Below are 17,740 nucleotides of genomic sequence, written 5' to 3'. Positions count from 1 at the left end.
AATGAACTATACAGTATATGCTGAAATAACAACGGGGTGGAGTCTGTGAGGGAGAGTAGGCTACCTGGCACAGGAAAATAAACTCTCTCATTGAGTACCTGTTACATGCACACAATAATGCGATTATTGTGGATAGTTAGATTCATATAGTAGTTATTGCTTTGCTAAGAAGAACGATTCCCCTAATCATTATGTTTACATGGACACATCTGAAAAAGGCTACATGATGGCACTCTGATAAATGCAGAACATCGCCAATCAAAAGAAACTTTCTAGCACACTGGTCATGTGCTTCATTTGTAAATCGGGAGGTGCCGGAACTAACAGTAAGCGGGAGAGGGGGGTGACCTGGGAAGCTCTGAGGTACGGGACATCATGAGGAAAAACAACAACATATCTAACAAAGCATTGCATGCATATCATCTCATTTGCGTAGTGGCATAGGGCAATAGAGTAGAGGCATTTATACATGGGGAACATTCTAGTAGCCTAGGGTCCGGAAATAAATTGGTAAGGGAAAATATGTTTATTTTATAAACGCATTTCATGCAATTTTACATAATTTTACACGACTGGAGACTTACTTTTTCTTTAATGCCGCACAAATGATCGAAGTGACAGACTACTTTGACAAAAAACGACCTTGAATCTATCAATAACCCAGGGCTAGGTGTTTGGAGACACACGTTGTAGGCTACAATATGAAGAGGAAATTATAGTCCTTAAACATGCGTTCCAGTTTCACTGACTCACCCCAATGATGCGCATCTCACTCACCGGCGATGGCCGACGCGATTTTAAACAATATTTGGAAGTTGATTAAATATTTTGGGTAGCAGACAGATTAGCATTTCTTTTTTTTCAGCAGTAGCCATTTGCTTTCCAACCGGTGTTTTCTCCCGATTGTATTTGACATATTGCGAAAGGCTTGTTTTGACCGCATGCTTGTTCACTGACAGATTTGCCGCGCGTCCCCGACTGTAGGCCATGCCATGTTATTGGGTTACGCACAACCCACAGCAATTAAATCAACTGTTGATCCTCTGTGGCAAAAATGACGGGCATTTGCATGGTGTAGTAGGACATTCTGAATAATTTAATTTATTTCTGAACATCAGTTATTCAATAGCTAACTTTGGCAAATATATTTCAATTCCAGATCCCTTTTCCAGAACCCTCAGCGCGTCTATGATTCTATAAACAAATAAATGAGGAAGTGCAACGCTGAAAATAGGAGAGTTGTAGGATCATGGCTATCAGAGCAGAGCGAGGGAGGCAGATCATACAAAGTGAATCTCATTCTAGTTCTGTGAGAGATACACGCGCGCTACTCACACAGCTATGGCCACGCATTGGTATCAAACAAAGGTTACAATGTTACGCAAACCACAAACACTGGCCGACCCAACCCGAATCAACTCTTAGAATATCAGGCCGTGGGGCAGGACAATTAACAAAGAGGTAACTCGAATTAACTTTGATCGGAGAGGTGCCGAATCCTGTTCCGGCAGGCTCACCTTAAGCACTGCAGCGATGTTATTTTTGGGAAGCATATTTGATTCTGATTTCAGACATATAAAGTGTGTAAGAATTTGTTACGAACTTCACTCGCGCAGCATTCTAAGGCACCTCATCTCAGTGCTAGAGTCACTAGAGACCCTGGTTCGATTCCGGGCTGTATCACAACCGGTCGTGATCGGGAGTCCCATAAGGAGGAGCACAATTGTCCCAGCGTCGGCATTTATATATCCTAATAATTCGAAAGACTGCTCGGAAAACCAGGTGTTTTTAAACCGTGTAATGCTTACTTCGAGTTTGACTTTATACCAATTAAGATAAGAAGAGTAATGTGTTTCCATGACTATTGCATAATCTACCTACTACCAAAATCAAATTAATATCGAATTATTACTGTGCATGTAAAGGTACTCTGAATGTAGACCGGGGCATGTTGTCGCACTTAACCACTGTAGATTTCTCAGCATTGTTATTGATGAATAGATTAAAGTAAGCATTTCACTGTAATGTCTACTATTGTTGTATTCGGTGCATGTGACAAATACAATTTGATTTGTTTAGAAAAAAGTTACTTTTACATCTTTTATAACTTTTATTAAAGTTGCACTATGTAGAAATTGCTCCTCCACCATGTCCTGGTTGCTAAAACTGTAATAGTTTGCCTAATTTCCGTTTATGTGACACAATAAGCTAGTATAGTATAGAGAATCATTGAACCATCTTTTATTTATATTTATTTCACCTTTATTTAAACCAGGTAGGCTAGTTGAGAACACCTTTATTTAAACCAGGTAAGCTAGTTGAGAACACCTTTATTTAAACCAGGTAGGCTAGTTGAGAACACCTTTATTTAACCAGGTAGGCTAGTTGAGAACACCTTTATTTAAACCAGGTAAGCTAGTTGAGAACACCTTTATTTAAACCAGGTAGGCTAGTTGAGAACACCTTTATTTAAACCAGGTAAGCTAGTTGAGAACACCTTTATTTAAACCAGGTAGGCTAGTTGAGAACACCTTTATTTAACCAGGTAGGCTAGTTGAGAACACCTTTATTTAAACCAGGTAAGCTAGTTGAGAACACCTTTATTTAAACCAGGTAGGCTAGTTGAGAACACCTTTATTTAACCAGGTAAGCTAGTTGAGAACACCTTTATTTAACCAGGTTAGCTAGTTGAGAACGAGTTCTCATTTACAACTGCGACCTGGCCAAGATAAAGCAAAGCAGTGAGACACAAACAACAACACAGAGTTACACATAAACACAGTCAATAACATAATAGAAGAAAAAAAAAGAAAGTCTATGTACAGTGTGTGCAAATGGCGTGAGGAGGTAAAGGCAATAAAATAGGCCATAGTGAACAAGAACAGGAAGCATAGAAATAGCACACATAGAACTGATCTACCGCTTCTTAGACTTGTGTTCAGGTGGAATGACAGATCTATAACACACATTTCTATGTGACTTTTTTTTCAGGCTCGCCCCCCCAAAAAAGTTACACATTGCCATTTTTAAGTTATTATTGGTAGAGTAACACTCTGATCAGTTGTGACATCGTGCCCCGTAGCTGGGCAAGTTATCACACAGTATGGGGCCAGATGTAACAATGGTACATGTGCTGTTAGTGTCAAAAGCATTGTTCTTATCACCTGATACTATTTGAAGTAAGAATATTCTGAAATTAAATAATAATAACTAGATTATTGCAAGTATATCTAATTTCTCTGCTTATTGGAGATAAATACACTTTATTAGGTTTTGTCCTTATAAATGAACTGAACACGTTTCTTTATTGCAACATATTACAATAAAATCTTTTGTTTGACAAAACATTTATAATTTAAAAAGCTGTGTGTGTGTGTGTCTGTGTGTGTGTGGTGTATGTGTGTGTCTGTGTGTGTGTGTGTCAAATCAAATCAAATTTTATTGGTCACATACACATGGTTAGCAGATGTTATTTCGAGTGTAGCGAAATGCTTGTGCTTCTAGTTCCCAACAGTGCAGCAATATCTAACAATTCCACAATAACTCTTTAATACACACAAATCTAAGTAAAAGAATGGAATAAGAATATATACATATAAATATATGGATGAGCAATGACAGAACGGCATAGGCTAAGATGCAGTAGATGGTATAAAATACAGATTATTTCACTTAAAATTCACTGTATCACAATTCCAGTGGGTCAGAAGTTTACATACACTAAGTTGACTGTGCCTTTAAACTGCTTGGAAAATTCCAGATGAGATGAGTAATGCAAGACATGTAAACATTATTAAAGTGGCATTATTAAAATGACTAGTGATTAATTTATTAAAGTGGGCAGATTTCAAATGTGTATGTAGGCAGCAGCCTCTCTGTGTTAGTGATGGCTCTTTAACAGCCTGATGGCCTTGAGATAGAAGCTGTTTTTCAATCTCTCGGTCCCAGCGTTGATGCACCTGTACTGACCTCGCCTTCTGGATGATAGCGGGGTGAACATGCAGTGGCTCGGTTGGTTGTTGTCCTTGATGATATTTTTGGCCTTTCTGTGACATCGGGTGCTGTAGGTGTCCTGGAGGGCAGGTAGTTTGCCCCCGGTGATGCGTTGTGCAGACCGCACTACCCTCTGGAGAGCTTTGCCGTTGAGGGCAGTGCAGTTGCCTTACCAGGCGGTGATACAGCCCGACGGGATTCTCTCAATTGTGCATCTGTAAAAGTTGGTGAGGGTTTCACCACACTGTCTGTATGGATGGACCTTTTCAATTGGTCCGTGATGTGTACACTGAGGAACTTAAACGTTCCACCTGGAACTTAAACGTTCCACCTCCACCTTAAACGTTCCACTGCTGTCCCGTCGATGTGGATAAGGGGGTGCTCCCTCTGCTGTTTCCTGAAGTCCACGATCATCTCCTTTGTTTTGTTGACGTTGAGCGAGAGGTTGTTTTCCTGACACCACACTCCGAGGACCCTCACCTCCTCCCTGTAGGCGGTCTCGTTGTTGTGTCGTCTGCAAACTTGATGATTGAGTTGGGGGTGTGCATGGCCACGCAATCATGGGTGAACAGGGAGTACAGGAGGGGGCTGAGCACACCCTTGTGGGGCCCCAGTGTTGAGGATCAGCGAAGTGGAGATGTTGTTTCCTACCTTCACCACCTGGGGGGCGGCCCGTCAGGAAGTCCAGGACCCAATTGCACAGCGCAGGGTTTTTAATGTTTTTTTTTTTTTAACCTTTTATTTAACTAGACAAGTCAGTTAAGAACAAATTCTTATTTTCAATGACGTTCAGGGGACAGATTTGTACCTTGTCAGCTCGGGGGTTAGAACTCGTAACCTTCCGGTTACTAGTCCAACGCTCTAAGCACTTGGCTACCCTGCCGCCTCAAGCTTAAGACCCAGGGCCTCAAGCTTAATGATGAGCTTGGAGGGTATCATGGTTTTGAATTCTGAGCTGTAGTCAATTAACAGCATTCTTACATAGGTATTCCTCTTGTCCAGATGGGATAGGGCAGTGTGCAGTGTGATGGCGATTGCATCATTTGAGGACCTATTGGGGCGGTAAGCAAATTGAAGTGGGTCTAGGGTATCAGGAAAGGTAGAGGTGATGTGATCCTTGACTAGTCTCTCAGCGTAGCGTTGGAATAGTAACCGCAAGGTTGCAAGTTCAAAACCCTAAGCCGACAAGGTACAAATCTGTCGTTCTGCCCCTGAACAGGGCAGTTAACCCTCTGTTCCGAGGCTGTAATTGTAAATAAGAATGTGTTCTTAACTGACTTGTCTAGTTAAATAAAGGTTAAATAAAAAAACATCATCATGACAGAAGTGAGTGCTACGTGGTGGTAGTCATTTAGTTCAGTTACCATTGCCTTCTTGGGTACAGGAACAATGGTGGCCATCTTGAAGCATGTGGGGACAGCAGACTGGGATAGAGAGAGATTGAATATGTCCATAAACACACCAGCCAGCTGGTCTGCGCATGCTCTGGGGACGCAGCTATGGATCCCCTCTGGGCCAGCAGCTTTACGAGGGTTAACACGTTTAAAAGTCTTACACATGTCGGCCATGTAGAAGGAGAGCCCACAGTCCTTTGTAGCGGGCTGCGTCGGTGGCACTGTGTTATCCTCAAAGCGGACAAAGAAGGTGTTTAGTTTGTCTGGAAGCAAGACGTTGGTGTCCGTGACTTGGCTGGTTTTCCCTTTGTAATCTGTGATTGTCTGTAGACCCTGCCACATACGTCTCGTGTCTGAGCCGTTGAATTGCGACCCCACTTTGTCTCTATACTGACATTTTTCTTGTTTGTTTGCCTTGCGGAGGGAATAACTACATTGTTTGTATCCGGCCATATTCCCAGTCACCTTTACATGGTTAAATGCGGTGGTTCGTGCTTTCAGTTTTGTACGAATGCCGCCATCTCTCCACGGTTTCTGGTTAGAGTAGGTTTTAATAGTCACAGTATGCCACTACACTTCCTTACTCACCAAATCAGCGTATACGTCAGTATCTCTGAGGCTACCTGGAACACATCCCAGTCCGCGTGATCAAAACAATCTTGAAGCGTGGATTCCGATTGGTCAGACCAGCGTTGAATGGTCCTTAGCACGGGTATATCCTGTTTGAGTTTCTGTGTATAGGACGAGAGGAGCAAAATGGAGTCGTGGTTGGATTTGCCGAAAGGATGGCTGGGGAGGGCCTGGTATGCATCGCGGAAGTTAGAGAAGCAGTGATCTAGTGTTTTTCCAGCGCGAGTGCTACAGAATTTAGGTAGCCCTGTTCTCAAATTTTATTTTTGAAAATCCCCAGCTACAATAAAAACAGCCTCAAGATATATTGTTTCCAGTTTGCATAGAGTCCAGTGAAGTTCCTTGAGGGCCATCGTGGTATCGGCTTGAGGGGAGATATACACGGCTGTGACAATAACCAAGCAGAATTCACTTGGGAGATAATAGGGTCGGCATTTGATTGTGAGGAATTCAAGGTCAGGTGAACAAAAGGACTTGAGTTCTTCTATGTTGTTACAATTACACCATGAGTCGTTAATCATGAAACATAGATCCCCGCCCTTCTTCTTCCCGGAGAGATGTTTAGTCCTGTCGGTGCGATGCGCGCGTGTGTGTGTGTGAGAGAGAGAGAGAGTGTGAGAGAGAGAGCGACAGTGAGAGAGAGTGAGATTTTTCATGTTAGTTCAATTTGAGCCTTCAGTTGCATGCAATGGATATGCAGGGTCAGAGGCTTCAATAGGTTTCACATGTGACAACAAGCCCCGAAAACAGTGTGACAACAAGCCCCGGCCAGACTTTCATGACAAATATTTTTTCCCTGAGAACGTACAGTAGCTTGACACAGCCATTCAAACTCAACATTACATAAGTTGACCATCGCCTTATTGTATCATACTGTGTATTTTTTTGTGGTTCCTTGTTGATCAAATATTTATAAAAAAAAAACACACAAAAAACAAGATTTCTACATTCTACATTTAGGTATGAAAAACACAAAAGTTGTCCTCGTCTCAAACTGTTTTAACCTAGACTGTTGAAACCAACATAGCTAACCTCTAATCAAAAGGGCAAACCTTTGTCTAACTGGACGTTTTAAACAAAACCTTTTTTTTTTAGTTTCAGAGTAAAAGTCCCCTGTTACAACATGCCCCAGTCTCCCCTAATGTGTATTTCCAGGTGGATGGACCAATAGAACTGAAGACTGAATATAAATAATTATAATAACATTAAAAAAAAAATAGCATTATTCATATTTACAGTTATGAATAATAACAATAATATGAATAATAACAAAAAATAGTATAATCATAGGTTATTCATATGTGATTACACTTTTGTTTCTACAATTTCAATCACTTTTTTTTTTTAAATTTAGTAATATATTCTGATATTGATCCAAATACACTTTTAAACCAAGTTTGAATTGATTTGAGCCTATCACACAGCGTAGGCAGTCTGACATCAGAGCGTGTGTGGCATAACAAGGTGTGGTGCAGTACAGGCCTACTCTGTGATTAAAGCTCTGACTCACACACCTCTGTTGTGCCTGGCGTATTTATCTTAGCATAGCAACAGGCCGTCCGGCTGTCTGATCAATGTGCAACAGTGCTGCAGGTGTGTGATCATTTCCTGTAGAGAAATTACGTTGCTTTTAGTAGACAGAAATGATCTGTCTATCACTACTCATAACTCATTGTTAGGTCCAGTGTCTTCTCATCTCAATGTGTTCAAGTGGATCAACATGTAATAAGGTCCAGTGTGTGTCAGAGCAGGGTAGTGATCAACCATTCCCTAAAGAATGGGAGGAAGTCAAGGTTCCTATTAGATCTCATTTGTTTAGAGCAGGTCTAGGGAGCAGGAGGTAACCTAGTGTAACAGAGCAGGATGTAACCTAGTGTATCAGAGCAGGTCTAGGGAGCAGGAGGTAACCTAGTGTAACAGAGCAGGATGTAACCTAGTGTAACAGAGCAGGTCTAGGGAGCAGGAGGTAACCTAGTGTAACAGAGCAGGATGTAACCTAGTGTAACAGAGGAGGTCTAGGGAGCAGGAGGTAACCTAGTGTAACAGAACAGGTCTAGGGAGCAGGAGGTAACCTAGTGTAACAGAGCAGGAGGTAACCTAGTGTAACAGAGCAGGATGTAACCTAGTGTAACAGAGCAGGTCTAGGGAGCAGGAGGTAACCTAGTGTAACAGAGCAGGATGTAACCTAGTGTAACAGAGCAGGATGTAACCTAGTGTAACAGAGCAGGATGTAACCTAGTGTAACAGAGCAGGATGTAACCTAGTGTAACAGATCAGGAGGTAACCTAGTGTAACAGAGCAGGAGGTAACCTAGTGTAACAGAGCAGGATGTAACCTAGTGTAACAGAGCAGGTCTAGGGAGCAGGAGGTAACCTAGTGTAACAGAGAAGGAGGTAACCTAGTGTAACAGAGCAGGAGGTAACCTAGTGTAACAGAGCAGGATGTAACCTAGTGTAACAGAGCAGGTCTAGGGAGCAGGAGGTAACCTAGTGTAACAGAGCAGGAGGTAACCTAGTGTAACAGAGCAGGTTTAGGGAGCAAGAGGTAACCTAGTGTAACAGATCAGGAGGTAACCTAGTGTAACAGAGCAGGATGTAACCTAGTGTAACAGAGCAGGATGTAACCTAATGTAACAGAGCAGGTCTAGGGAGCAGGAGGTAACCTAGTGTAACAGAGCAGGATGTAACCTAGTGTAACAGAGCAGGAGGTAACCTAGTGTAACAGAGCAGGATGTAACCTAGTGTAACAGAACAGGTCTAGGGAGCAGGAGGTAACCTACTGTAACAGAGCAGGAGGTAACCTAGTGTAACAGAGCAGGTCTAGAGAGCAGGAGGTAACCTAGTGTAACAGAGCAGGATGTAACCTAGTGTAACAGAGCAGGTCTAGGGAGCAGGAGGTAACCTAGTGTAACAGACCAGGATGTAACCTAGTGTAACAGAGCAGGAGGTAACCTAGTGTAACAGAGCAGGTCTAGGGAGCAGGAGGTAACCTAGTGTAACAGAGCAGGTCTAGGGAGTGGGATGTAACCTAGTGTAACAGAGCAGGTCTAGGGAGCAGGAGGTAACCTAGTGTATTACCCCTGTCTCCCAAATGCCCTGACATAGCAACCCTACACTGAACCCCTTTTAGCCCTAATAACAAACTGAATCTCGCCGTGGCAGCTGTCCATGTCCTTCTTCAGAGTCCAATCATTTTGTGTCAATCAGCAATAATAATAGCATTCGTTAACCACTAGGTTAATAGCATTCGTTAACCACTAGGTTAATAGCATTCGTTAACCACTAGGTTAATAGCATTCGTTAACCACTAGGTTAATAGCATTCGTTAACCACTAGGTTAATAGCATTCGTTAACCACTAGGTTAATAGCATTCGTTAACCACTAGGTTAATAGCATTCGTTAACCACTAGGTTAATAGCATTCGTTAACCACTAGGTTAATAGCATTCGTTAACCACTAGGTTAATAGCATTCGTTAACCCCTAGGTTAATAGCATTCGTTAACCCCACTAGGAATAGAAACAGCCCAATGAGGCTGCTGAAAGTTTTATACATTCAAATATTGTGTAAATATCTGTAAATAAATTCATAGTAACAAACCCCGTTATTAAGCACTCAAGTCCCCAAATAGCGTCCACTAGCTAGCTAATAGCAGCCATATCTCTTCACCCACCATCGCCATTAAGTCTCAGAGGATGGTGATCAGGACAGGTAGATCTCAGGTAAGGTTCTCTGTTGTGAGAGAGTGATTCCCCCCCCCCCCACACACACACACACACGCAAAACAAAACAAGTGATAATATGTTTATAGAGGATTCCTCATCGTCAACGCCCTCACAACTAGCTTGGCTTTGGTATGGAGCGAGCGTTAACTCCTCAGGCCCTGTCTCTCTACCGTATTCACCAGAGTAACACCAGCATGAGAGGGAGGAAGGTGGGGGCGGTGAGAAAGAGGAGAGAAATTGAGGGAGAGAGAGAGAGAAAGAGAGAGAGAGAGAGAGAAAGAGAAATTAGGGTGTGTTTGTGTGAGTTTGTGAGTGTGTGAGTGTGTGTGTGTGTGTGTGTGTGTGTGTGTGTGTGTGTGTGTGTGTGTGTGTGTGTGTGTGTGTGTGTGTGTGTGTGACAGATATACAGATAAAGAGAGTGTGTGTGTGTGTGTGTGTGACAGACATACAGACAGACAGACAGACAGACATAGAGAGTATGTGTGTGTTTGTGCAGTGGTATAAAGTACTTAGGTAAACATACTTGAAGTACTACTTAAGTAGTTTTTGGGGGGTATCTGTACTTTACTATTTATATAATTTTGACAACTTTTACTTCACTACATTCCTAAAGGAAAAACATGTACTTTTTACAATTTGAATGTTTAGCAGGACAGGAAAATGGTCCAATTCACTCACTTATCAAGAGAACATCCCTGGTAATCTCTACTGCACTTATCAAGAGAACATCCCTGGTAATCTCTACTGCCCTTATCAAGAGAACATCCCTGGTCATCTCTGACTGCACTTATCAAGAGAACATCCCTGGTCATCTCTACTGCACTTATCAAGAGAACATCCCTGGTCATCTCTACTGCCCTTATCAAGATAACATCCCTGGTCATCTCTACTGCCCTTATCAAGAGAACATCCCTGGTCATCTCTACTGCCCTTATCAAGAGAACATCCCTGGTCATCTCTACTGCCCTTATCAAGAGAACATCCCTGGTCATCTCTACTGCCCTTATCAAGAGAACATCCCTGGTCATCTCTACTGCCCTTATCAAGAGAACATCCCTGGTCATCTCTACTGCCCTTATCAAGAGAACATCCCTGGTCATCTCTACTGCCCTTATCAAGAGAACATCCCTGGTCATCTCTACTGCACTTATCAAGAGAACATCCCTGGTCATCTCTACTGCCTCTGATCTGGAGGACTCACTAAACAGAGAACATCCCTGGTAATCTCTACTGCCCTTATCAAGAGAACATCGCTGGTCATCTCTACTGCCCTTATCAAGAGAACATCCCTGGTCATCTCTACTGCACTATCAAGAGAACATCCCTGGTCATCTCCACTACACTTTTCAAGAGAACATCCCTGGTCATCTCTACTGCCCTTATCAAGAGAACATCCCTGGTCATCTCTACTGCCTCTGATCTGGAGGACTCACTAAACAGAGAACATCCCTGGTAATCTCTACTGCCCTTATCAAGAGAACATCCCTGGTCATCTCTACTGCCCTTATCAAGAGAACAGCCCTGGTCATCTCTACTGCCCTTATCAAGAGAATATCCCTGGTCATCTCTACTGCCCTTATCAAGAGAACATCCCTGGTCATCTCTACTGCCCTTATCAAGAGAACATCCCTGGTCATCTCTACTGCACTTATCAAGAGAACATCCCTGGTCATCTCTACTGCCCTTATCAAGAGAACATCCCTGGTCATCTCTACTGCCCTTATCAAGAGAACATCCCTGGTCATCTCTACTGCCATTATCAAGAGAACATCCCTGGTCATCTCTACTGCCCTTATCAAGAGAACATCCCTGGTCATCTCTACTGCCCTTATCAAGAGAACATCCCTGGTCATCTTTACTGCCATTATCAAGAGAACATCCCTGGTCATCTCTACTGCCCTTATCAAGAGAACATCCCTGGTCATCTCTACTGCCCTTATCAAGAGAACATCCCTGGTCATCTCTACTGCCCTTATCAAGAGAACATCCCTGGTCATCTCTACTGCCCTTATCAAGAGAACATCCCTGGTCCTCTCTACTGCCCTTATCAAGAGAACATCCCTGGTCATCTCTACTGCCCTTATCAAGAGAACATCCCTGGTCATCTCTACTGCACTTATCAAGAGAACATCCCTGGTCATCTCTACTGCCCTTATCAAGAGAACATCCCTGGTCATCTCTCCTGCCCTTATCAAGAGAACATCCCTGGTCATCTCTACTGCACTTATCAAGAGAACATCCCTGGTCATCTCTACTGCCCTTATCAAGAGAACATCCCTGGTCATCTCTACTGCCCTTATCAAGAGAACATCCCTGGTCATCTCTACTGCACTTATCAAGAGAACATCCCTGGTCATCTCTACTGCCCTTATCAAGAGAACATCCCTGGTCATCTCTACTGCCCTTATCAAGAGAAAATCCCTGGTCATCTCTACTGCCCTTATCAAGAGAACATCCCTGGTCATCTCTACTGCACTTATCAAGAGAACATCCCTGGTCATCTCTCCTGCCTCTGATCTGGAGGACTCACTAAACAGAGAACATCCCTGGTAATCTCTACTGCCCTTATCAAGAGAACATCGCTGGTCATCTCTACTGCCCTTATCAAGAGAACATCCCTGGTCATCTCTACTGCCTCTGATCTGGAGGACTCACTAAACAGAGAACATCCCTGGTGATCTCTACTGCCCTTATCAAGAGAACATCCCTGGTCATCTCTAGTGCCCTTATCAAGAGAACATCCCATGTCATCTCTACTGCCCTTATCAAGAGAACATCCCTGGTCATCTCTACTGCCCTTATCAAGAGAACATCCCTGATCATCTCTACTGCACTTATCAAGAGAACATCCCTGGTCATCTCTACTGCCCTTATCAAGAGAACATCCCTGGTCATCTCTACTGCCCTTATCAAGAGAACATCCCTGGTCATCTCTACTGCTATCCGTAAAATGTAATAAAACAAGAAAATGATGCCTTCTGGTTTGCTTAATATAAGGAATTGGAAATTATTTATACTTGTACTTTTACTTTTTACTGGGTGACTTTCACTTTTACTTCAGTCATTTTCTATTAAGGTATCTTTACAATTGGGTACTTTTTCCACCACTGTGTGTGTGTGTGCGTGTGTGTGTGTGTGTGTGTGTGTGTGTGTGTGCGTGTGCGTGTGCGTGTGTGTGCGTGTGCGTGTGTGTGCGTGCGTGCGTGTGTGTGTGTACGTCTGACATCGAACACAAGGATGCTGTGAGAAGAGATACATCTGATTAGGAATAATCTGATATCAGACCAGGATAGAGTTTCATGTCATGTTATAATGTTTTTATGTTTGAATGTTTTTATGTAATCTATACCCATATCCTCATCACACTGAACAGACAAAGACAATGAAGACAGACAGAGAGATCCATATTTGAAAATGAAAGAGAGCCGCACACTCCAGGAGCTCAGATGCAAAAATGTAATTACCAACGTTTCGACAGCCAAGCTGTCTTCATCAGGGTATAATCACAAACACTGCGGAATGACTCGTTTATGTCATGTCAAAAGACACAGGTGTCTGTAATCATGGTCAAGAGGGGCCTAATATCATTGGTTAATAATCAAATATTAAAATGTCATACAAAGAACAGCATACAAACAACAAATGGATAGCAAACGATCATAGATTCATTTGACTACACAAGCTTCCAAACAATTACAATGGCAAAGTCACATTAATCACCAGAATGGCTTCAGATCAAAGTCTACGTTGAGACCGAAGGGAACAAGGGTCTTTAAGTTAAAGATCCAGGCAGCCTCTCGTTTTAACAATAAATAATATGTAGAGATCCACATTGACAGATGGAGAAAAGAGAGAAAAGAGCACACTTTTCCTCCAGTGGCAGCTCTGTTGTATGGAGAGCTACGCCAACGAAGTTCCACTGGGTTTCCCCTTCGAGGAGCCGTGTCGTAGACTGTTGTCACGTTCTGACCTCAGTTCCTTCGTCATTGTCTTTGTTTTAGGTTGGTCAGGCCGTGAGTTGGGGTTGGGTAGTCTATGTTCTTTTTTCTATGTTGTGATTTTGTTTGGCCTGGTTTGGTCCTCACGTGAGTTGGGGTGGGTAGTCTATGTTCTTTTTTCTATGTTGTGATTTTGTTTGGCCTGGTTTGGTCCTCACGTGAGTTGGGGTGTGTAGTCTATGTTCTTTTTTCTATGTTGTGATTTTGTTTGGCCTGGTTTGGTCCTCACGTGAGTTGGGGTGGGTAGTCTATGTTCTTTTTTCTATATTGTGATTGTGTTTGGCCTGGTTTGGTCCTCCTCTCCTTCCACCACAGACGGCTGTTACAACTGTGGAGTCTTAAGAGAACTTATTACCACCCGGGGTTTTCTTTCGCTTTTAAGTGAGTTATCTCACAGATAGACAAAATACCTGGATTCAATCGGATCGAGCCGTTAACCTCGGCGGTAGCCGACACACCCTCCTTTCCGCTGATGTGTTTTGGCGTGTCGGAGGTGTTAAACTTCGTTGGAGATGTCAAATCAGTGAGCAGCTGCCCTTGATCATTGTCTCGAAGCCACGCCCGTCCCACTGGCGTTTCAGAATGACATAAGCGTAGGCTACAGAGAAATAATAGAAAATCGTTATCAAATCAAAATGTTATTGGTCACACACACGTGTTTAGCAGTTGTTATTGGTCACACACACGTGTTTAGCAGTTGTTATTGGTCACACACACGTGTTTAGCAGTTGTTATTGGTCACACACACGTGTTTAGCAGATGTTATTGGTCACACACACGTGTTTAGCAGTTGTTATTGGTCACACACACGTGTTTAGCAGATGTTATTGGTCACACACACGTGTTTAGCAGATGTTATTGGTCACACACACGTGTTTAGCAGTTGTTATTGGTCACACACACGTGTTTAGCAGATGTTATTGGTCACACACACGTGTTTAGCAGATGTTATTGGTCACACACACGTGTTTAGCAGATGTTATTGGTCACACACGTGTTTAGCAGATGTTATTGGTCACACACACGTGTTTAGCAGTTGTTATTGGTCACACACACGTGTTTAGCAGATGTTATTGCGGGTGTAGCGAAAAACGGAATACATTAAAGTATAAGGCCAGGAGCCCCCTGTGGATTCGACAGTTCTGACACAGTTCTGACACAGTTCTGACACAGTTCCACCTCAGACAAAACAAACGCAATGCGGATGTCGGCTAAAGCGGATTTGATTGAATAGAGACCCTAAGTATTCATATATTAAAAATGCAAGGTAAACCCTTAAACCCTAGAACATTATAACATTATAATTATTAGCCATGTATAACATATTGATAAGCATTATTATATTGATCAGTCCAGATACTATGATTAATTTGGCTACAACAGGTGTATAGCCAATTGTTTTCTTCCTAGCAGATGATCAGAGCCCAGAACAGACTTCAGAGGAACAGTAGCTGAGAGACCATCCACTATAGGGTGTTGACACAGAGAGACCATCCACTACAGGGTGTTGACACAGAGAGACCATCCACTACAGGGTGTTGACACAGAGAGACCATCCACTACAGGGTGTTGACTCAGAGAGACCGTCCACTACAGGGTGTTGACTCAGAGAGACCGTCCACTACAGGGTGTTGACTCAGAGAGACCGTCCATTACAGGGTGTTGACTCAGAGAGGGTGTTGACTCAGAGAGACCATCCACTACAGGGTGTTGACTCAGAGAGACCATCCACTACAGGGTGTTGACACAGAGAGACCATCCACTACAGGGTGTTGACACAGAGAGACCATCCACTACAGGGTGTTGACTCAGAGAGACCGTCCACTACAGGGTGTTGACTCAGAGAGACCGTCCACTACAGGGTGTTGACTCAGAGAGACCGTCCATTACAGGGTGTTGACTCAGAGAGACCATCCACTACAGGGTGTTGACACAGAGAGACCATCCACTACAGGGTGTTGACACAGAGAGACCATCCACTACAGGGTGTTGACTCAGAGAGACCATCCACTACAGGGTGTTGACTCAGAGAGACCATCCACTACAGGGTGTTGACACAGAGAGGGTGTTGACACAGAGAGACCATCCACTACAGGGTGTTGACACAGAGAGGGTGTTGACTCAGAGAGACCATCCACTACAGGGTGTTGACTCAGAGAGACCATCCACTACAGGGTGTTGACTCAGAGAGACCATCCACCACAGTGTGTTGACTCAGAGAGACCATCCACTACAGGGTGTTGACACAGAGAGACCATCCACCACAGGGTGTTGACTCAGAGAGACCATCCACTACAGGGTGTTGACTCAGAGAGACCATCCACCACAGGGTGTTGACTCAGAGAGACCATCCATTACAGGGTGTTGACTCAGAGAGACCATCCACTACAGGGTGTTGACTCAGAGAGACCATCCATTACAGGGTGTTGACTCAGAGAGACCATCCACTACAGGGTGTTGACTCAGAGAGACCATCCACTACAGGGTGTTGACTCAGAGAGGGTGTTGACTCAGAGAGACCATCCACTACAGGGTGTTGACTCAGAGAGACCATCCACTACAGGGTGTTGACTCAGAGAGACCATCCACTACAGGGTGTTGACTCAGAGAGACCATCCACTACAGGGTGTTGACTCAGAGAGGGTGTTGACTCAGAGAGACCATCCACTACAGGGTGTTGACTCAGAGAGACCATCCACTACAGGGTGTTGACTCAGAGAGACCATCCACCACAGGGTGTTGACTCAGAGAGACCATCCACTACAGGGTGTTGACTCAGAGAGGGTGTTGACTCAGAGAGACCATCCACTACAGGGTGTTGACTCAGAGAGACCATCCACTACAGGGTGTTGACTCAGAGAGACCATCCACTACAGGGTGTTGACTCAGTCACCATGTAGTACAAAAGAGTCAAGGAAAGTGAGTGGTCGAGGGTGAGGAGAGGAGGGTGCAAGCATCTGTGACAGAGGGAGTTTCCGGGTGCATTCTTCCACCTACTGTATTGTGGTGAATTCAGGGGGTAGCCTTTATCGGGACTTGAACCTGGGTCCCTGAGAGTGTCAGCCCAATAGCTGTTACTCTACGAGGTCTAAACCTCTAGATAAGGTTGCTAGATTTTGTACTAATGTTGTACTAGATTGTGTACTTGTTGATGGTATGTTTAATCATCTCTATCACATCTATAACAATTATATTAAGAGGTAAATATATATATGTATATATATATATATATGATATATGATATATGTATATATGATGATACAGAATTATTAAAAGTCACAGAGAAAATAATAACAATAATCAAAGGTTCTGAATTAATACTAAGATGGTTGTCAGCAGCAGAAGTGTTGTCAATATTTACACTGCTGATCCATACATCCTGATGTAGTGTTTTAATACAGAGACAGAGAGAGAGAGAGAGAGACACCCAGTTGAGATGTTCGTAACTTCTACATACCGTAACCACGACAACTGGAATGCTTACAGGACACACACATTTTTACTTATTTGATTGATTTAACATTATATTTAACTAAGGCGAGTCGGTTAAGAACAAATTCTTATTTACAATGACGGCCTACCCCCCCCAGGCCAAACCCGGACGACGCTGGGCCAATTGTGCGCCGCCCTATGGGACTCCCAATCACGGCCGGATGTGTGATACAGCCTGGATTCAAACCGGGGACTATAGTGACGCCTCTTGCACTGAGATGCATTGCCTTAGACCGCTGCGACACTCGGGAGCCCAAAACAAGTAAAAAAAATGTATTATGATTGCTCAGGGTAATCTTGGTTAGCGTTCCTGTGGTAAAATTGGCTCGTCATCTCGGCAACCCAGAACAAAAAAAATCTCAGCTATGTTATGGCTATATCGGTCCATGAGAGATTAGTTGGCTCCTGACATTTCACTGGGGTTGTAGAACTGATGGCTGATGAGAGGGAATAACTGACACAGAGAGAGTGTATGTGTGCGTGCGTGCGTGTGTGTGTGTGTGTGTGTG

This window comes from Oncorhynchus clarkii, chromosome 4, assembly GCF_045791955.1.
Source record: "Oncorhynchus clarkii lewisi isolate Uvic-CL-2024 chromosome 4, UVic_Ocla_1.0, whole genome shotgun sequence".
NCBI classification, from domain to species: Eukaryota; Metazoa; Chordata; class Actinopteri; order Salmoniformes; family Salmonidae; genus Oncorhynchus; species Oncorhynchus clarkii.
The sequence above is the reverse complement of the archived record's forward strand: the minus strand, read 5'-3'. Positions refer to the sequence as shown.